Source organism: Pogona vitticeps, chromosome 4, assembly GCF_051106095.1.
Source record: "Pogona vitticeps strain Pit_001003342236 chromosome 4, PviZW2.1, whole genome shotgun sequence".
NCBI lineage: Eukaryota > Metazoa > Chordata > Lepidosauria > Squamata > Agamidae > Pogona > Pogona vitticeps.
Window position 1 is genome coordinate 90422831 of NC_135786.1, and position 23548 is coordinate 90446378.

Genomic DNA, 23548 nt, shown 5'->3' on the forward strand with positions numbered 1-23548 from the left:
AGTTTGATCAAATTCATGTTGGTAGCTTTGATGACACTGTCCAACCATCTCGTCCTTTGTCGTCTCTTTCTCCTCTTGCCTTCACTCTTTCCCAACATGAGGGTCTTTTCCAGGGAGTCTTCTCTTCTCATGAGATGGCCAAAGTATTGGAGCCTCAGCTTCAGGATCTGTCCTTCCAGTGAGCACTCAGGGTTGATTTCTGTCAGAATGGAATAATTTCCTTCAGAAAGAGCTGAAATATCAATCTCATTTTTTATTTCCCCTAATGATGGCATTATTAGAAGGGCCACTGTACCTGACCTCAACTCCTGGATAGGCTTAGAGAGGAAAGAGCATTTCTTTAAGTTATTTTTTAAACATATCTTATAGAAAACCCAGTGGGGAATTCTGAGGAAATACGTGAGAGAGGCCTCTTCAGACACTGTACACAAAAAAAGAGAGCTGTGAATGTGTGGTTCACTCATGCTCACCTGTTGCCATTTCCATGTGATATGCAGGTACTTTATTTGATTTCAGTTACATTTCTTGCTGCAAAGTTATTTTTCTTACCTCAGCCTTTTGAGATTGGCCTGTTAGCTGTGAGGAGAAAGCCCTTGCAGCTAGCAGGGTGCAGTCCTTTTAAGAACTCTAGAAAATTCAGTTAAACCAGCTTCCTCTTCCACAATCCTCTTTTTTAGGAGGGGATGTTTTGCCTTGTAGGTCATACCTGGAGAAGGCACCTGAATGCCTGTACTCAACACCAGCCCTGTTCAGGCATTACTTACAACACCTGGTTTCTTCCAAAATGCCAGCAGTGAAGCACTCAGTCTCTCCATGTGCCATTTTATCTATGTGAAGAGAGAGACAGATTTGCACAGGAGAGGTTACTTCTCATGGGTAGATTTTTCCCATGAGCAGAAATCCCATTTTTCCCAAGGTTTCTGCTTGCATTGAGAGTCTACAGGCAAGCAGAAGCCTTTCCCCTGCAGCCAAGCTGCCCTCTACTTTGAGGAAGTGACAAGAGTGTAAATGATGTTAGATGCTCCCCTGCTTACATATGGGAGAGAACTGGGTAAGTAACTCTTTAACAGAGCTATAGGATTTTCACTTTCCAGCATCTCATAAAATAAACACTGTAGCTGATCTTTCTCTGGGCAGAATTCAAACTGTGGGTTGTAACCTATTCGGTTCTACCTAAATAGCTTGGGTCTGAGCTGTGTCAAGGACTGCATCTCCTTTTATGAGCCTCTTTGAGTGTTAAGATAATCAGGAGAGACCTTTCTCTCTTACTCGCACCACCCTCATAGGTGTGTTTGGTGGGGACACAGGAGAGGGCCTTCTCTGTTGCTGGTCCCAGACTTTGGAGCTCCCTCCCACAACAGGCCAGACTGGCCCCGTCTTTACTGTTCTTCCGTAAACAAGTGAAGACTTTTCTCTTCAGGCAAGTTTTCCCCCAGCGACTGGCTGACTTCGTTGGGGTTTAAAATTTTTGTTGTACCTTACTGCTTCGTATGTGTTTTGGTGTTGCTTATGCTTTTTTAGTATAAGACTTGTTTGATCCTTTTTAGTATTTTTATACCCACTGTGGTTTGCTTTAAATCTTGTCTCTTAATGATGTTACATCTTAAAGGTTCCATAAGACTTTTTCTTGTCTTTGAGGTACTTATCAGCGTGACCAGTTGTGTAGAAGAAGGAACACTTTGAGGAAATATCTTTCCTCCCTTAGCTATTTAAAGTGAAGAAGACTTTTCCTCCTCCTTTTGCATCTGCCACCCTCCTCCCATGTATGCTGCTGATGCCTTCTGTTACGCTAGTTGTTTGTATTAGTATTTTTTTTAATGAAGGGAATGGTAAAACACTTCTGAGTATGCTAGATCCAGAAAACCCCAGAGAGGATCACCATAGTATAGAATTCACATTAGTTTCCATTTTAAATTTTTTTTTGCTCTTTAAACAAGCGTTTTTCAAATAAATGTTATAATTTTATGTTTAAGCTAACTAGAAGGTTATGGCATAATAAGATCAAATGATATGTATATATGATACATATATACATATACAGTGTACATATGTATATATGTACAGTGGTGCCCCGCATAGCGAGGTTAATCCGTTCCGGATTAACCCTCGCTATGCGAAATCATCGCTAAACGGGTAGGGGAAATGTATTGGAACGCATTAAACTTCGTTTAATGCGTTCCAATACCTTTGTTACTTACCCGTTCAGCGAGGATTCCAGGTGCCGGCAGCCATTTTCGCGCCTTCGCTAAGCGAGGGCAGGGCGCGAAAACGGCTGCCGGCAGCCATTTCCGGGCTTCCGGCAGCCATTTTGGAACCGCCGATCAGCTGTTCGGCGGCTCCAAAATGGCCGCCGCAATACCCGATCTTCGCAATGCGGGTTTTCCCCATTGCGACGATCGGGGATGTTTCCGTATAGCGATCCCGAAAAAGGGATTTCTATACGGAAACATCGCTATACAGTGCACTCGTTAAGCGAGGCACCACTGTATATACATGTATACATGTATATATGTATGCATGTATATATGTATATGTATATGTATATGTGTATATATATATATGTATACAGTGGTGCCTCGCATTATGACGTTAATTCGTTCCAGCGACGTTGTAATGCGAAAATAAAAAGCACATTGAAATGCATTGAAACCCCTTCAATGCGTTCCAATGGGCTGGAAACTCACTGTCCAACGAAGATCCTCCATAGGGCGGCCATGTTCGGTGGCTGTCTTGCGAGGAATCCGTTCCAGAAAACAGTGGGGAGCCATTTTATTTACCTGGTGGCAATTTTGAAACTGCCGATCAGCTGTCAAAAAATCGTCGTTTTGTGAAGAATCAGTTCCAGAAGCAAGGAACTGATTATCGCAAAGCGACAAAACCCTATTCAGACCATCGTTTTGCGATCGCAATTGCGGGGCAATCGTAAAGCGAGGCACCACTATAGATGTGTGTGTGTATGTGTGTGTGTGTGTGTGTGTGTGTGTGTGTGTGTGTGTGTGTGTGTGTGTATGTGTATGTATGTATATGTATGTGTATGTCTATATGTATATATGTATATGTGTGTGTGTGTGTGTGTGTGTATGTATGTATGTCTGTTATATACATATACATATATAAAGCACATACGTATATACAGTGATGCCCCGCATGACGATGATAATCTGTTCCATAGAAATCACTGTTTAGCGAAATCATCGTCATGCAAAAACCGTTTCCCCATTGGAATGCATTGAAACCCGTTTAATACGTTCCAGTGGGGAAAATGCATTGTCGTCCTGCGAAGATCGCCCATAGGGAAGCCATTTTGTGAGCGCCAATCAGCTGTTAAAATAGCTGTCCTGCGAAGCATGGGTCCTCAAAACACCCGTTTTCCAAAGCGCTGATCAGTGTAAAAATCGTCATCTTGTGAGAAACGGTTTGCGAAGCAGGGACCCAAACATTGTCCAGCAAAAATCACCCATTGGAATGACTGTTTTGGAAATCACTATAGCGATCGCAAAACCTCATTGTCATGTGGATTCATCGTTTTACGAGGTTGTCGTCTAGCAAGGTACCACTGTATGTATGTATATATGTATATATATACACACACATATACATATACAGTACATATACATATACATATACATATAAATATACATATACATATACATACAGTGGTACCTCACTAGACGACGACCTCGTAAAATGACGAATCCACATGACAATGAGGATTTATACATTTACATATGTATATGTATAATGCAACTGTTTCAATTTGGTGTCAGAGGATCCCAATGCATATATACTCTGAAATAAGTCTCACTGTGTTCAGTTGAGCATATTCCGAAGTTAAGATGTGTAGGACTGTAATTTCTGTGAACCAAGTGTTCTTGTTTGGACTTCTATAAGAAAACGATCTGTTAAGACTTTTAAAAATACAGCCAAATATTCTTCCTTCCATATCTAAAGGTACAATTCCCTTACATGGGACCACTACATTCAATGGGGATTACTTCAGAGTAGACATATAGTCAGCATACAAATTTGTTGCAAACCGTTGTTTTCTTAGGGTATGTTCTCACTGACAAATTCAATCAATTCCTGTTCTGACTTTTTAAATACTGTATCTGGTTCAAGTCACATGGTATATAAATTGGTAGCTGTGTTCACTTTGACTGAAATTAAATCAATTTATTTCTGGAAATTAAAAACTGGCTTTGGCATCTCACTGGGGAAATTGATTTATTCCTGTTCTGTTTTAGGGGCATGCTTTTCATAAACTGGTTGGCTTATGTTTTTTTAAAGTGATACAGTGATAAATTGATGGCTGTATTCATCTGACCAAACAAACAAACAAACCCCCCCACAAAATCCCATTTGCAGTGACAGTGCACAAAGTGATGCATTGCTAAACATTTCTATAATTTTTTCTTTAAATAGAAGAGTTAAAACCACGGTGGCAACAATGCTGACATTGAATAGGAGCACAAAGTAAATTGACAGCATTGTACACAGACAACAAATTAAACTGAATTAAATTGATTTAGAAGCATGATATTTTAAAAAGCCCCTGTTGGCCAGCTGAGGGAAAAAATACCTCACTTTGCAGCCGAAATAAATCAATTTCACGAATGTATCATGTGAATGACATTTTACATATTGATTTAAATAATGCTAACATTAATCTAGCTGTGGTTCTTATTGCTGGTTGAACCACACCCTTACTTGGGTGGGTGCTAATACTAGAGATGGCTTCTCTGTTCTGCCCTCTTGGCTGATCTTTCACTCCTGGGCTGTTCATGACAGAAGAGGGATGTCCCCAAAGCCTCAGAATCCTACAAAGCAAACAAAAAGGGCCAGCGCAACAGCTTGGCAAGGCTGAGTCACTCATTAACAAACTGATGGTAGAGGAGAAAATCTTGCCTGTAGATCGGCTTTTAGACTCATTGGCTGAAATCCTGTTGTGTAACTTATGCTGTGTAAAGCTGATGATGTCTCTTGTCATGGCAATTTTAAAAAAAATATTCTGATTCTCCCCACCTGAAGGTCCCCGGAGTCCTGTGGGATTTGTTTCATCATGGGAAGCAATTGGGGACCATAAGATTGAGGAGGGGAAAAGTTTTTTCAAAAATAGCAACCATCAATAAAATCATCCGGATGGTGGTGGTTTCTGGAAAGGCTTTCCCTCTATTCTGTAGTCCTCAAAGAATCCGCCCCTCCCACCCATGAAGGGAATCCTACATAATCATTGTGGCGGGAGGGAAATATTACATTTTTTATTTCTAAAATATTGTCATGGCTGATGACATCGTCATCTTTAAGTGGTATAACTTTTGTCAACAAGATTTAAGCCACAGCATCATTTATCAAAATAATCCATCCTAAACTGGGCAGCCCAGATATTCTGATCTAGTTAACTATACCCTAGACATATTTTTTTGAAAAAAAATGCACATGTGTACAAATAGCAAGAAATAGACATGGTATGAATGGAAAAAAGTGTCTTATTGAATAACATGAGAGGAATATTTCAAATGTTCTGTTCTATGAATTCAAAATTATTATTTGTTTAAAAATTAAGGGAAAGCAATGGCAACATAATAGTTAGCTGAACACATAACGGTTATTTGTCAATATAGTTTATTATTAATAGCACTATTCCCTATTTCTTTATACCATTCATTTAACTGGAATTCACGCTTTAATTTTCAGTTTTTAGTTATAATTAATTTTACTGTGGATACTAGGTTTGTTATCAATTCTTTTACTGTCCAGTTCCATTGGTCCTTATTAAATATTGATAACAGTGCTATTCTTGGGGTAAACTCTACATTTAATGCCAGTATTTCATTGTTTTTTTTCCAAAAACCATCTCGCAACATTTCATTGCATTTTTACATTTCCACAAGTTATGAAAATAAATACCTACCTAAGTATCACGTTTCAAGCATTAATTTGAAATTTTCACCATCCATACAATTCAATTTTCTGGCATTAAATACCATTTCCAAAACAGTTCATACTAATTTTCTTTACATCATGTAAAATGAAATTTTTTTTCTAACATTAATTTTTTTTTGTTTAGGATGCCACTGATTAAGATAACAGAAGAAGAATTAAAAGAATGGCAAAATATGATGAATATATTTTGTAATGGGGCAGAAAAGTGAGGTTTAATAATACAGACCACAAAAGTAGAGGGACTGGGACTTCCTGCTATAAAGCACTATTATGCAACTAGTTAAATGAGATACACAGTAGGACCGCCATATCTGCTGGATCAATATATGCTGATTCGCTTAATCATGGCCTGAAAATATTAAAAATATTAAATGCAAATATTCACAAATCCAGATTTTCAAGGTGTAATTATCAGATTGGCCACTAGAGGGAACCAAATGCTATGTTATATATGTAAGCCACAGCCATTTTGCCTAGTGTCTTGGTAATTTAAGGTAGCTCCCTTCCAGAGCAGCATCTTTGTTGCAAAAACTCAGAGCTGGGTGGGCTGGCAAGACTGGAAGAGGTATGCTAATGTAACTCAAGCTGAGTGAGGTTTCTCATCTCCCACCCTTCCTGCCTTCCAGCCATCTTCTTCCTCAACACTTCAGGGAAAGCAAGGAAATGCATTCTTAATGGACCTTGAAGAAAAAAACCCACAGAGCCATTGATATTTTGTGTGTGTGTGTGTGTGAGAGAGAGAGAGAGAGAGAAAGTCTTCAGTTCAGTCTTCACAGCATTGCCTATTCAAAACAAACAAAGAATTTCCAAGTTTTCACATAATGGTGTTTATCAGCCCTGATGTTGAAGCTACTATTAACAGAGAAACAGAAGATACGACTTGATGTGGGAATGTAGAACGAAACTATTTTTTCTCTCTAAAGCTTGGGAAGTTGCTGCTTTTGACCTTTTTTGGACTGTAGCTCTAAAAATCCTCTTGCCAGTATCTAAGTTATATTTGCAGAGTATTTTTTTCTAAGTTCTGCCTTTTTCAGATTGTAGCCACCCTCTTCTTCTGGGATTTCTCTGACAAGATACTTTTTTGCATTGTGAAGTCAGTGCATGTGCGTTTCCAAAGGTCTCTCTGCCAAGAGGTCCATGGAAAGGAAAAATGATGACAGGTATAACTTGCTTTTCAAGTAGAGTAACTCGGAAGTAAAAAGCAAATAAAGGGAAACCATATGAGATAAAAGCTACTTGTATCTCTATGGTCTCTCTCTCTCTCTGTGTGTGTGTGTGTGTGTGTGTGTGTGTGTGTGTGTGTGTGTGTGTGTGTGTGTGTGTGTGTGTGTGTGTGTGTGTGTGTGTGTGTGTGCGCGCGCGCGCGCATGTGTTCGCATGTGTTCATTTACTTCCAGAGTAAGCTTCTGAGTAAGCAGTGAGTTGGAGCATCTGGTAGCAGCAGTGTGATTCCCCACTATGCTTCCAAGGAGATGAGATAAAGGAGCCTCATGGCACAGTGGTTAAACTGCAGTACTGCAGCGAAGATTCTGCTCATGATGTGAATTCAATTTCAGGCTCGGATAGCTGGCTCGTGGCTTACTCAGTCTTCCCTCCTTTTAACATTGATCAATTGAGTACACGGCTCGCTGTGTGCATGCGCGATGTGCAGTCTGCATAATTAAAACTGTAAACTGCCCAGAGAGTGCTTTAAGCACTATGGGATGGTATATAAGCAACACACATTGCTCTTGGACAAGTGGTGTGTTTCCAGGAATAAGGGAATGGTAAGCCACTTCTGAGTACTCTCAACCTAGAAATCCCTGGAAAAGGTCACCAAAAGCTGGAATTGTTCTTTCATTAATATTATTATTTTAAAACTACTGATGGATTTAGGTGGGAAGAATGGTCCACAATATTATTAATTTCCCCCCAGACTTTTTGCCAATGTCTAGCTATCACTGACAGTCCCAGCACATATGAAAAAATGTCCCAGTTTTCCCACGATCACTCCAGAACCTCTTCGAGGGTCCTTTGGTAATGTATGTCAGTTAAACAGATACCAGTGTTAACTATGACTTGAGTATATTTTAGTAGTATCATCTGATATCAAGTTGATAATTCTCCTCTCTGGGGTCTGGCAGTTTGAAGCCAACTAGTCCTAATATGTTAGATTACTTTTGCCATTACATGGGATTTCGTTTTAATTTTGAGCTATTCAGTTGTACTCTGTGCAATTATTCTATTGATTTAAATTTCTAATCCACTATCAGATTTCCTTCAGATTTCCCAGGAGCCTGACGCCGAGGGAGGCCCGGAAGGAAAGGACATGAAATCGGGCCTTCTCGGCGGTGGCTCCTCACCTCTGGAATAACCTTCCTCCAGCGATTCATGCAGCCCCTACGCTGGGCACTTTTAAGAGTCAACTAAAAACATGGTTGTACATTCAGGCCTTCCCTCCTGTCAATACTTTGTAGACACCTTTATTGGAAGCTGCCCAGAGTGGTCGACCAGACCAGATGGGCGGGATATAAATAAAATAAATAAAATAAAATAAAATAAAATAAAATAAAATAAAATAAAATAAAATAAAATAAAATAAATAAGAGCTAAGCATTTAAAGCCCTCTGCTTTATTCTCTCAGTTTAGCTTTCTGTCAGATCCATTTTTTTATTTAAATAAATGTCAAATTCTTTCCATTGAATTAATGAAGAAAATTGCAAATCCTGGACAGTTCTTATAAAAGAACCCCCTAAATAAATGAAACCTTTCCCTACTTGCAATCCAAATATTCAGTGTGTTAAAGCACTAACTAAAGGTAAAGGTTCCCCTTGACATTTTAGTCAGCCGGGTTCGGCTCTAGGGGGCAGTGCTCATCCCCGTTTCCAAGCCATAGAGCCAGCGTTTATCCGAAGACAGTTTCCGTTGTCACGTGGCCAGCGCGGCTATACATGGAACGCTGTTTACCTTCCCACCGAGGTGCTACCTATTTATATACTCGCATTTACATGCTTTCGAACTGCTAGCACTAACTAGATTTTTTAAAATGCCAGTCTAATATGGGAACCCTGCTCACCTTCAATCAATAAATACTGTTATGAGGGCAGGGACCCAGCTACTTTTCCTTAAACCCTCAGTTGTTTCTCTCTCTTGATGGGCATGCACCTCTATCTTCACTGTAGCTGATTGCCTTGGAACCCATCATGACGGCTGAGGTAAAGCTCAGGTACCAATCCAGCCAGCTTCTGTATATGAGCTGAAGAAGAGGTGCCACTCTGTCCACAACCCCAAGCAGGTTGCTGCCTTATGCTGGCACTTGCCTGTATAGAAATCAGCTTTCTGAACAAAGAAAACATCTTCGTCTCTGATGAAGAACCATGATAATTAAAAAGGGCTGAAACATGTTGGAATAAATAACATCTAGAGATGGACACGAACTGCCGGTTTGGCAGTCCATGCCATTTGTTTACCAGTTGAACAGGTATTTGGCGCTTCCCAGTCCTGCCTCCTCCAGTGAGCGCCCACTGCTGAACACCTGTTTGACTGGTAAATGAACCAGCACGCACCACCAAAGTGGCGGTTCATGCCCATCTCTAAGAACATCTTTTTTTTGTCTACACTATTTTCTTTTTACCCTTGCTTGTCTCTTTGGGTTTCCCATTTTGTTAAGCATTGAACAAACCTAAGATGGAGTTGTCCTGTTTTGTCTGTGAAAATGTTTCACAGTGTGCCAGCAGTTCTTCCTTATCTTGATTCCATCTTTACCTCTGTGTCTACCTACAATCTTACTGTTGCCATGCAGTGACACTGTCCCCTTTCACAGAAAACTACACAATAGGTCCCACAGTAGTCATAAACGGTGCTGATGCATCCAAAGGCAATCTTTCTAGTCTTTCCGCTGTCTTTATATTGGGCTTCTTGCAGGAAAACCAGCTCTGCGCATGTGCCACGAGTCTTATCATTTTGGCTAACTCAGTGCAAATGGTCAATATTGCTGTTCAAAACAAAGGGCCCCTCGCTGCGTGATGGCGGTGTGTCCCTTGGAGGGCCAAAACACATTGCCAAGATGACAGCACATAATTATTTTGCAGATTTATACAAGTAAGATGCAATGGAGTGTACAGACATCAACTCATCATAGTCCATCAGGAGAGTTTTGATCTCTTTTATTAAAACGTATTAGGGTACAGAGTAGCAACAAGAGCAATACCAGCAAACAAATGCTGAAATTATTTTAGACAGTACATTTTTATGGTGCAGGCTTCTCCTTCTTTCTGACATTCTCTACCAGCATGTACATGTACTGTATTATTTTTTTTTTTTTAGTAAAAACCTTCCCTTTCAAACTTCAGGCTAACTTGATTCCATGATTCTAGGCCGTTGAAAAGCATTTGCTCACTAGAGGGCAGCATTTGATTAAATGTGCCCGAAAAAAGCATTTTGATTCCCCCACCCCCCATTCCCAACACACATAGAGGCAAAATAAAGAAGTAAATGGCAGTTATTTCATAATAGTTTGCAACCACTGTCTTGAATAGGGGTTTGCAAATTCCATTTGTTGGGCTACAAATAGAATACACATGTTTGTATTAATTAGTTTGACAAGAGGTTTGGGAGGAATGTTAATGTTGATGCCTCTAATATCTGTCTGTCTGTCTATCTATTTATCTGGATTATAGAAACTGTATTTTAAATTATGGCCTCACCTTCTAGTTTTAGCTTTCAAATGCACATAGATTAATATCTTTGTGTGATCTCTTTCAGTGCTGTAAGAAAACAAAATGTAAATAGTTCGCACAGTTTTTCTAACAATCCTAACTACTGTATCTGCTTTTGGAATAGCTCTTGTCTGAATCACAATCCTGTTTTTCCTCCTTGCCCTCTCTCTGCTTCTGAAGCACTGACTACAGCGGAAGACATGTCTTCTGCAATTCCAAACACCCCTGGTGCCCATTCATTTCTCTTTCTGAGTATCACAGTATGTTCCCTATTCAGTTTCTCAGCTTCAGTGATGGGGTGATGACTGGATTTGCAGCCATCATGGTCCATCATCCCCATTCCTCTACAGAGGGCTCACTTGAACAGTGTGTAAGGGTCTTAGCTTGTGCTTTATTGAAGAAACAATATTCTGCTGAGAGATGGTTCACAGAGGCTAAGTGTTCGGATGAAGACCAACTGTGGACGAGAACTGCTGAAGTCAAGCACATTTTTATTGGCTTCAATGAGCAACTAGTTTTGCCCTTCTCCATCACCAACAAGCTATCGCTTGCATGTCAATGGTGGCTGAAGTTGTTGGAAGGCAGTTCTTCACACTGGTAAAAGGTTTGTCATAGAATATCAGCCTGTTGCAGCATTAATACACACACACACACACACACACACACACACACACACACACACACACACACACACAGAATTAAATAGATCAGACTGCAAGCTGTCTCTGCAGCCCAACACATCTGTGCGCACATGCACATGTTGGAGAACGGAACTGGCAACCAGGGCTGGCAAGGGGGAAGGCACTACCAGTTCCTTTGCTCTCTCTCCTTCTTCATCCCCTCTCTCTGTGTGTATGTGTTTCAGGTTATACTAATGATAGCTTAATCTGGTTTAATTTTTTTCTACCTGTCATACTAGTACTATGTCGGATTGCAAGAAATAATTAAGAAATATATAAAAATAACACCACAGTGGCAGCAGCTAGTGGCTGTGAAAAGCAGACAGCACAAGGGTAGGCGAACATAGGATAAAGCCTGAAATGTAGCCCTCTCCACTGAATTACAACGTAACTTAGAAGTGGATTAAAAATTTTCCCAAGAGGACACACACATCAACTAACCCCCCCCATATGACTACCACATGACTTTAAACTGATTTCAAAAACCACAATCCCTTTCTCAATTCATTTTCATAATGTAAACATACCCTAAGCAAACCTTTTTGTGGTTTCCAACATACTGCTTGAAACCCAGTTTTCCTTTGTTCTGGCAGAGCTTGGAATGTTACATTTTTAAAGGAACTTAATGCCTCTTTTATTGCTCCTAAGCAGCCAGGATGCCCATTTCTATATCATTTCTCTGATTCAATAAGTAATTCATTGCATCAAATGTTAGTAATCTGTTCTGCCATTGCTAACAAGCCAATAAAATACTCTCTGGTTCTCTCTAGTGGCCAACTGTAATACACCTTTGAAATATTTTTTAAAAGAGCAAACCAAATAATACTTCCCCTGCTACATAGGATAGCTAACCCATGTCAAAATGCCCGTACAAATATCTTAAAACAGTATTCTCAGCGGGAGAGAGGATATGGCCCCTTGGGGATCCTGGCACATTTGAAGGGAATCACAGACTGGAAACAATTCTCCACACACCATTTTATAAGATTCATGCAATTCTGATTTGGCCTGTATTTATTTCATATTGTGTTTATGGCTGTGGCAAAAAAACACGTTGAGAATGGCTGCCTTAAAGCTTCCTTAAAAAGTTACTTTTGAAATTAACAAAGTTACTCATTACACCTTAATAATATATATATAACTGATTATATCCAAAATGTAATTTTGTAACTACCAGTTATGTAGTTCATTACTTGTAACTCATTACTCAAAAGAAACAGGTTGCAAGTAACTATGTTTCAGGTCAGCTACCCATTACTAAATTTGTTCCCACCTTCTTCTTCCTTCTCTTCACTTTCTTTTTTTCTCTTTTCTTTCTGTGTGCACCTATTGTTTGGCTCTGTTCTTTCCTGTTCTCTACCTTTCTGTTAAAGACATTCAAACATACACACAGAGATAAGCACAGTGATTCTCTTGGTGCCAGTAATTCAGTTCAAGCTGGCTCATGATCCATTGCTGAATCTCATGCCCCCCCAGTGCACCTGTCAGCATCTAAAGCAACGTTTGGTCCCATATCCATCTTTTGCAGGCTTGTTCAATTATCCAGTGTTTGAATGTGGGATTGTTGCTTAGATTTCTGATCGGGAAGAAGACTTCTGCAATCCACCTTTGCCACCACTATGAGCCTATAACTGTTTGCCTCCCAAGAGCCTGTGATTGTACGAGTTTGATGTTTCTGTCTGTACTTTTCAAAATATTCAGTCCTGAATCAGATTAATGAGACTTCTGGGCAGATGCGTTAATGTGCCAATGTTTGTCAACAGATGTGATCTCTTTGTATGGAACCATGTGTTCTTAATTTGGCGCTGCTTGACACCGGGAGGGAGCTTCTCACAAATAAAGTGTCATTTCATGCATTCTGAAAGCCTGCCTTCTCCTGTCTTTGGTTGGTGTCCATGCACGGCTGAGAAACTGGCACGGTACCTGTGTGAATGGGCACAGTGCCACTTTGACAGATGGGCATATATGTAGACTTGCCACTGAGCCATTCTGTTTGGAAAGGTTGACTGTAAAAGGACCCACCCCCCCAAAAAAAGAGTCCACCCATAAATTTGAGATGTTTCTTTTCAACCAGTTAGGAAATGCTTATGCTGTGCCATTACCTGAATCCTCTTGAGATGGAGTATTAAATGCTGAACGCAACTGTGGTAGTTTCTCAGGGCAACCTTTTGGCTTGAAATAATTGAGATGCATGCTGCAAGAAAAAGAATAAGATACAAAATGTGGCCCAACCCAATATAGGACAACGAAGTGTCCTTACTAAATCTATTTGCAAGTATTAAGAGCAATGGGGACGTGGTGGCGCTGTGGGCTAAACCACAGAAGCCTGTGCTGCAGGGTCAGAAGACCAGCAGTCGTAAGATTGAATCCACGCGACGGAGTGAGTGCCCGTTGCTTGTCCCAGCTCCTGCCAACCTAGCGGTTCGAAAGCATGCAAATGCGAGTAGATAAATAGAAACCACCTCGGTGGGAAGGTAACTGCATTCTGTGTCTAAGTCGCACTGGCCATGTGACCACGGAAGATTTTCTTCGGACAAAAATGCTGGCTCTATGGCTTGGAAACGGGGATGAGCACCGCCCCCTAGAGTCGAACATGACTGGACAAAAAAAATTGTCAAGGGGAACCTTTACCTTTACCTTAAGAGCAACACAATTGAAAAGAAAAACGGTGTTATATTTAGTGCACTTATAAAATGCTTTACAGTATGCATAGCACAGCATATAAATTTTCATAATAATCATTACAGCAACCTGGCAGGGAAACAAATAACTTATTTCACATGCCAGAGGACTTTGAGCTTGTGGTTTATCAACAGCAGCACTCTCAGCTGCACATGTAAACAATGGCATGTGACAAATGTCCTTTGAAATTTGGAAGGGTAAAAAGACCCAACCCTACCAGTTTGTGAATTGGCGTAGGTAATGGGTTCTACTGGTTAATGAACAAAACAAACAAAACAGAACTTTTCTCTTGGCCCAGACCCTTGAGTTTACTTTCAAGAGTTTTTGGGATCTTGACTCCTTTACTGTGAGGTCAGTATTATGAGATCCATTTTGCAGGTGGCTAAATGTGCAAGCTAAGGCTGCAATTCTGTCTAAGGGCACTTAAACAGTATGTAGAAGAAGCCAGAACTGAAGCAGCTGTTTACAGTGCAAACCTAGGCATGCCAATGCTGAAGAAAGTCTGGTTGGGTTCGGTAGGACTTACACCTGGGTAAGGGTAAGTAGGATGGAACCCTGTGGCATTCTGCACATTGACAACTCAACTATTTTGAGATATATAGGATCTGGATTATATCCCAAGCATATAGTCTTCCCAGCATTGGACACACTTTTGGTAACATGTAGGGAACACAGAAGTCCTGAGGACAACAGTCTGAGACAAGCCTTATGGGTTCACAAGTACTTAGCAGTTATATCTGTTTTCCACATGGCCTTTTGCTGATCCTTGACTCCTGTTCCAGACTTATCCCCTCCCCAGGCCAACAGATTCTTCTGAGTGTCCTTTTTAATCACATGATCACATTTCTGCAAGATAAGCAACTAGGCCTACACATATGATTTGTCTTCAGTCGTCAGAAGGCAAACACTGGCTTTCCTGACTGGGGAAAATCATGGTATCAAGTTTAGTTTATTTTGCATGTGGTGGACATAAATACACTGAGGATAAACAGTCCAGTAAATTTTACTGAAGGCATGTGTTTACTTTGTGGAAGCCTTCCTTTATATCTTCGTTGGGACAAAGTTAGTTAACAATTTTCTTGCTTGGTGCATTGAAGGACAGCTGTTTAAACTACATCAGATGCTAATGGCAAAATAGAATGAATGGTAGGCGGTGGAAGACAAATAGCTTCACATTTCTAACCTCACAGTCAACACCCCACTCCATCCATGTGTACTCTTTATGTACTTAAAGCTTGAAGCGTCTACACTGAACATCATAGGATGTGAACTGTAATCCATGGAAACTCATGCTGTAATAAAATTGATAGCCGTCTAGAGTGGACTTATAGACCAGATGGGCGGGGTACAAATCAAATAAATCAAATAAATAAATGATAGTCACACAGCTCTTTATGGCTTTGCCTTCTGAATGCATGGCTGATGTGTTGATGTACATCTGGATCTGCCTCTACATTGCACTGCTTCTTTGAGCTGTACTTAACAGGCTTGGTTTACCTTTAGAGGTGACTGGAGATGCACATAGGTATCTGGGACATGTCGCTTGTTTGCGACTACAATTGGACTGGGACCAAACACTGCAGTGCTCCATCTGATTGTGACTCTGTACAGTATGTTCCTTTTATAAGGTACATAAATTAAGGGCAAACAAATAAATTAAGACCAGGGCAAACAATTGATACACAGAATATAATGTAATCATTGAGAAGTCTGTTCTTGTTAATTATTTCCTGGAGAATAAAATATGAAACAAAATTGAAGGGAAGAACATACTTCAGCAAAAGCTTAGACTCTGTGAGACTGGCATGGAATACGATCTGCATTTGACCTTCCATAATGTCAAAAATTATTCTATTATAAGCGATTTCTGCACTCACATTTTGCTGACATTTTAAAGCACGAGAATTTGATGTGGAATTGTACCACTGGTATACTTTAAGTATTGTTTGACTTAGGTTTTTCCATGACACCGTCCGTCAGAGTGCTGATAAGAATGGATCAGCAATGAAGACTGGCCCCTAAAATAAATGGCTGAAAAGATTATCTCCTCCTAGTTGGGAGCCAAGATTTTTTTTTTTTAAGCAGAAAAAGGAGCTAAAGCCTCTGCTGCTCAATGTGATCATGATCGTGGCGGTAGCTGTTGCAAAATCCCAAATGGCTGAGTAGCAAGGGTCAAAAGCGGAACACGCACGTGCAAAAAGCTTTTGTCACCCAAACACTGAAGTCTGGGCACATCCCTCTACCACAAGAGAATTCGTGGGCCCGTGTATCCGTTTGAGCCAAGAATATGGGAGCTTGTTGCCAATTTTGTATAATTAAGGTGTACAAAATGGTCTCTCTGCTAGGAATATTGCCTGTGCCATTATACTAATTGGGTGTGTGTGTGTTTCTCTCCTTCACGTATATGCCTACCTCCTATAAATATTAATGGCAGTAATGTCCAAGCATCAAGGGAAGAAAAGGCCATTGTTACTGCAGCTTATGTGTTTTTATCAAAAAAATTTCCCTGTATCGTAATTCTAAGAACATGTTTGCTTCCAAGTTAAGACTTCTGCTATGACAGAATTGGCCTGCCCCCTCACCCCTTTTTCTTTGTTCCTGTTGTATTTGTAGAGATAGTACATCTACTGTTCAACATGCCATTTTATTTCAAAAGCTACACTTTAAATATTAATGGTCTAATAAATCATGTTACGGTGTGAGCTAGAAACTTAGACCTGAGCAGTTTCATGGACCACAATGTTACAGAGATCTGAAGGTGTAAATTAAAGAGCCTATACTTTGTCCAAGGCATGCACTGTTCCTGTTGTGTAGAAACAAACTAGACATTGTTATGTACTGTAGAAGCGGACTTTGGGGATGTTTTTTTTAAAAAGATGATCACACCAGACAAAAGTCTTTGAAAAATGGTAATATATTCCCGTCTTACTGTAGATCTAGAAAAGGCCAACACTTCATCTCATGATTGTTCGGCTTTTTAATTATATATACCTTTGGATCATGGCTAACGTTGAGGAATCAAAGACAGTATAACAGAAATCCTACAGAGCAGACAAGAATCTCCAAGGCACAGGCTGACAGTTCTTTCTTGGAAGTCCCTTGGGAGGAAATAGCTGCAAATATGGATTGAGGTCCAGATATTTCACTAGTAGATATCTGAATGTCTTAGGTATTTTGGGGCGTCTCAAAAAGCATTCTTTCTGTACTCTGGGCAAACAGCTTTCCCCGAGTGATAGCAGCAACCACCCTCTTATGGCCAGGGGATGGGTCTGTCCGTCAGAGGGCTGTTGCTGCTATCACTGGGGGAAGGTAGGTAGCGCTGTCGCTTCTGCCTCCTCTGGCTTCAGGGTTTCTTTTATGAGTCTATGGTACTCTTTGCCTCCTCTACTTCTTGTGCGGCCTAACTCTTAGTACATACAAATATGTGGTAGCTGTCCCTTTTATAGTCTATGCCACGTGTCTTCTAGATGTGGGACAGGCTGGGACACACAGTTCGTAGGCTCTCATTGGTTCTACAGTATGTAGTCACTTCTCCAAAATACTGTAGCCTGAGGTAAAAATGGCTGGAGAAAATGGTTGAGTCAAAACAGTTGAGTCCCTTCTCTGGGAGAAAGATGACATATGGTGCAATAAATAAATAAATAAATAAATAAATAAATAAATAAATAAATAAATAAATAAATAAATAAATAAATAAATAAATAAATAAATAAATAAATAAATAAATAAATAAATAAATAGCTCCCAACTAGAAAATAAGAGTAAATGCAAAAGAAACCAGCCACTGAGAAAACTGAAACACTTTGTTACTTTATACAACCACAGCAAAAATGTCCACAACAGCTCACGGGGGTGGGGGGGGGGGAGAGAAGAAATGCAAGCAGCTATAAAATCTCACATTACAATGTACAGACAATTCCCCCCCCCGCCTTTAAATTAATAGAAAATGCTCTTTACTTAGTTATCAAGGTTTAATGTAACTTGGCAGATCTGAGTTACTTCAGGAAAGCTTTAATGCTTGGCAGGTCTCTACATTTTATTTATGATATCAAAGCTGCGACTCAGATTTTTACTCGGTGGAAGACATAAAAGAGATTCAGAAGTCGTCCAAATCATCTTGTAATTAATGTTACCATGCACGCCCAAGACATTAAAATGTTAACAGTGTTAGAATCGTGTGCTTTGGAATACAGAGTGAGGGCTTTATTAGAGAGAAATACACCGCAGATGTCATCCACCCTAATTGAGGACATCAGGGTGCCTGCTGCTTGTTCTTACCAGTGGTTGAGATTTTTTTTTTAATTTATTCATATTCCTTACTGCTAGAATCTGCTCTCATTATTAGTCTATCTTGTCACTCATTTGCATTTCAAGTGCTGGGACTGTGGGGTACCAGCTAGCAGCCTTAGAAGAACACTTCAAGGGGTTACTCTATCAAATAGCAGCACACTATCACAGCGAATTTGACATCTGGGTTATCTTATTCCCAGATGCTCCATGGTGTCATTAGCAGGATTAATCTTAGCTTTAATTTCATAATGATTCTTATTCTAATATATGTGAATGAACACAAAGTCTCTTGACTCATTATCACCAATTTACCCAGGATATGTAATCAGGCTCTTATATTCGCCAACATTTATTTTTGCTAATACATCTAAAATTGTAGATTAAGCAAATACAGTTAGTTCCAGCTGAGTGAATGCCTAGTGAAGTAACAATGTCGTATTTATGTTTTAATTAAACTGCAATAACGATGTTGCCTTTTAAATACAGATTGTTCCAAATCTTGGAGCCAGACACCCATCCCCAGCCAGTGTCCTGCAGTGAGATCCAGCAAATCTTTACCTTTACTGCATTAATACGAACATCCTTGTGCTCATATGTTAAAAACCCACAGGAAGGCATATTTTAACGTGAATAATCAACACAAGGCTTGTGCTTTTAAATTAAACAAAGGAAATGGCATTTTACTCCCAGTGCTCTTCTAAAAAGAACAATAACTGTTAACAAAGGTATTGCAATGAAACGCTAGTTTAATTCTTCTTCGCGACTGAAGTGCACGTTGCTTTCTGCTTGATAGTCGAGGACTGAACAAAGGGATACATATTAAATTTTGCACGGTGCACATTTTAGAAGTTTAGCATGTATTTGCACACTTAAAACATGGGTGCCCCTTTACACCAGCCCCCCAAGTCCTCTCATTTCCCAGCTGCTGTAACATCGCATTCAAGGAGTGGTTTATTATTGATGGATAAAATGTTCAAACATTTAAAGAAATGAAAGTCAGCTTTGCATTTTTAATTAATTAATTGAAAGGACTGTAAATGCCAGCTTGTTAATTGCTTTGCACCTGCAAGCCAACACAGGTTTCGTGCGCCCTTTCTTTGAATATTAATTTCTCCCCCCACATATCTTTCTAATGCTTGGAAAGTCTCCCCTGCAAACATATTAGTAAAGAGTAAATATTGAATCTAAGACAAAACTCACGGCTTCATCTTTCACTGTACACAGAATAAGATTTAAAGGAGGATTTAGATTTCCAAGGCTTCTAATTAAGTAGTGATAATCAGGCTTTCTGCTGAGGGTCACTTCCTGAGAGTAATTTGAGTTATTAAAATGCATGTTTTTATTTGTTCTGCTTTGTGAGCTAAAACTGATCCCTTTTAATATAGCAGCTAATATGCAAATTGGTGTTTCATTATATTATGCAATTTATGGCAATCTTCTCTAATTTACAGAAAGGGCAAGAGATGACCTTGTCATTCAACTTCCCCCTCCTCCACCCACCGGTAAGCTAATCTAATTATATGGATCTTCTCATGAAACTTGTAAAGGGTGCTGCACTGTAAAACATGTGAGAAATTTGCCTTGGGCTTCCCTCTTTGTTTCACCGAGGCAATCTTCGGTTTGGGTTGAATCCCAAAGGCGCCGAGGAGAGGTTTCAGGACCTGTTTGGTTTTCCAGGTTGCAAAGCCCCAACAACTTTGCAAAACAGAGTCTTTGTTGGTTTGATTGCTAAAGGCAGCAAACATGGCAGCAGATCAGGAATTACTGAAATGAATGAACAGAACATTTGGTTAACTTGTTTAAAGACATGCGGTTAACGTGTTTAAAGATTGTTATTAAACGTATCTAATGAGGTTCACTGATCCTCTGCTGAATGTTTTAAAGGTCACTTGATAATGTATTTGAGATAACTTTGTGAATAATTTGGGTGACAGTTTGGGACTCCACTATAATTATGTACTGCTCTTTTTTTTGCTTCCAGATACTTAGAAATGGCTAGAAATCCCAGCCTTTAAAATACTGCAACTTTACAGATCAAATGTTCCTGGGATCCAGAGTATCATTCAGCATAGGTGTCCTGGCAGTATCAATCTCCTTTCCTTCACCTCATTGGAATTCCACTTCCATAGCTAAATAATATCATTATCAGGTATAGATGGAATCATAAACTTAATTTTTGGAGAAAGAAATGTCCTGAAATCAGTGCTGGTCATTAACACGCTAAGTTGTCTTTGTGAAGTTGGTGTTAGAGGCTATAATACAAAACATGGATGAACTCTCTTCTTCTTTACCTGAGTGGCTGCAGGGCCTGCTGTTGATCTCTGTAGTGGGATTTCTTCCTTTTGCCTCTTTTGACACCTTGGTACCTTGGTTAAGATCTGGTCCTTGTCGTCCTTTGGTCTTCTGAGAGTAGCCATCAGCTTTATTGGCAAATGCAATTTCTCAGACATGATGGTCTGCCAGAATCACATCTCTACAACAATAGCATGACATTGACTGGAATGATACAAATTCTCTATAACATACAGTTTGCCATTGTGATGCTTGATTACAAAAGAGACAGCATTTATAAGGTTTCACAAGAAGCGTTCAGAAAATAAAGTCCATCCTATCTCTTGCTGTTCTTTCCTTGCGTTGCCTTGCTGGTACTGTATATTCTAGTGGTGCTATGTATCTGAATACTCTTGCGTTCCATGTTGGTAGTGGTAGTTTGGTTTCTTCTGCTTTGGTTTCTTCTGCACAAGACCAGCTGGCATGGAAAATGGCTGGAAATCCAGTCCCCTCTCCCAACAAATATACCTAGGAAAAAAGAACATTTTTTTTAAAAAATAGCACAAAAAGGGTGGACTTGCACCTTTTGGGGGGTCGGTCTAAAAAAGAAGCACCTCAGTACTGATTTCAGCATTTGTTCATATTTTTAAACCAATTTACTAGGTAAATACAAATAAATGGTAAATATACCGTATTTTCTCCAGTAGTGAAACTGTTACGTTTTCTGAAAAGAGAATCCCCAGTACTATGAGACAATATACTTATAGTGAAAGGTAGTTAAAGATCCATATTTCTGCAGTGGACCTGTATGAAGGATGATCTGGCTCAGTAGGGTCCCCTTTTACTTCTCCCTTGGGGTGCAGGCCAGTGGAAGAGGGATGCTTGAGGTCCAAATCTCAGGTCACTTCCATAGGACTAGAGAAGGATACAGAATAGACCCCAATCTCCTGTCCCTTTCTTCTTTCTTTATGCACAGGCGGGGGCAAGAAGTCGGCATCTGTAAAACTCTCTCTCCTTCTGAGGACACCTCACTCTTACATGGAAAGATCATGCCCTTGTAATGTTTCTCGCGTGATCCATGCTGTACCTTCCATTCGTGCTCTTAGACGTTGGTGGAATTATTCACTTTAGCAACTGCACCAGCTTGTTACAGGGTAAGCAGAATTCAGCAGCAGGCATTCTTTGAAAAACAGGAACACTTTTCTGTATTTTGGTGTCTTTTTTGTTTTTGTATTTCTCTTGGCACATTTATCATAATACAAATCAAAGAGCAATATTCACGAGATTCCTAATACAGTGTGTTAAACCTCTATAACTGTCAGAAACAGGATGTTGGGAAGGGGAAGAGCCAGGTAGTTACAGAATCGCAAACTGAAATAAAAAGATGTTGGCAGGAAAGAACAAAGAACTGGCTAAGCAAAGAAGCTGCAGAAAACTGCTGCAACACCTTTGTCATGTTGTTGTGTGAGCATGTTTCTGAAATTATGTATGTTTCTTAGAAAACACCTTTTGTGGCTGGTAATAATTGCTTCTAGTAGTCAGCCATACACAGCCAGGCACCTGATTACCTTCTTGTTTGGTCTGTGGTGAAACTGAATGGATAGTTCAGCACTAGCATAAGGTTTAGCAGTGGGACAGGAATGCATCTGTTTCAGAGTTTTGAATTTCTGGTCAAATTCCTTCTTGCTACACAATAGAATTAAAGAGACTCACAGAGGAGAATAGCTTCAAGTTCTCCAGATAACCCACCACTTTCTCATTAACTGGCACTTAAGGTCTGAATAGCTCACTCTGAGACATTTGTAGGAGACAAAATAAAAGTAAAAGAGTGTGAAGCATCCACATGAGTTAATTTAGCTACAGGGTAGGACCATAGGGTACTTAGCTCTTCCTCACTGTCAAGGGCAATGATTCCCAGCCTTGGGTCCCCATATGTTCTTGGACTACAACTCCCAGAAATCCTGGCCAGCACTGCTAGTGGTGAAGGATTCTGGGAATTTTAGTCCATGAACATCTGGATACCCAAGGTTGGATATCACTGGTCTAGGGGCTCCTGCTCTTAGGGTACAGGTTCCTTCCCTTGAGATCAGGGGAGCAGAGAGAAGCAGGCGCGCACACACACACACACACACACACACACACACACACACACACACACACACACACACACACACACACACACACACACACACACACTTGCTGACACAGAAGATGGCTCCTTGAAAGAGGGATTTCACATATGCTTCAAGCCCTAAGCCTACTAATTGCTGTGCTAGCATTATATTCATTGCTTAGACTTCTGCTATTGACTTGGATCCTTCAGCTATTCACACTAGACAACAGATTCTGAAACCCATCTAAACAACAACAACAACAGTAACAATAAACGGGAGACTTGCTTTGACCGTGTCGTCAAGAGGCCTATGGATCTGCTTTAGGAGATGCTTCTGAAATTTTGATTGTGGTACATAATTTATGAGTGATTTTACAACCACTTTCCCTGGAACTTATTTCCATTTACACTTTTGACTTGCTTTTCCTTGTGTTTCTTTTTCCTTTTCTTGGCTTTCTTTAAAAAAAGAACAAACAAAACCAAATGCTCATCTTGCACAGGGTCTTATTCTCTGAACATGCATGGTTTATATTTCTCATGCTATGCAATATGCAATATGCAATATGCAGTACAACACAAATAATACCTTTACTAGGGATGTAGTTTCCAGACCACTGCTGCGATGTGGAAAGAAAATAGATTTCCCTCCCTCCCTCCCTCTCTTTAAAAATGTGGGCAAATACACTGATGCAAAGAAATATTTCCCGGCTGTTCAAGAGCAACTGAGGGGATTTTGTTTAAACTTTTCTTAATAGAACAAATATTAACCCTGGGGTGAAAGCTGGTTTGACCACCTTTCCCCCTCCAAAGTGAATATTTTGTATGGCTAGGCATGTGCAAAAGTCTGACTGTAAATGGTTTTGCAAGGTTAA

At 40.0% G+C, this 23548-nt stretch overlaps 1 long non-coding RNA gene across 1 annotated transcript; it reads left to right on the top strand.

The window, feature by feature from the left end:
* Positions 1-19741: 19741 nt before the first annotated feature.
* On the top strand, positions 19742-21717 carry LOC144588802 (uncharacterized). The gene is made up of 3 exons (XR_013544512.1): positions 19742-19794; positions 20274-20441; positions 21540-21717. It is a non-coding gene; the product is annotated as an uncharacterized LOC144588802 (long non-coding RNA).
* The last annotated feature ends 1831 nt before the right edge of the window (positions 21718-23548 follow it).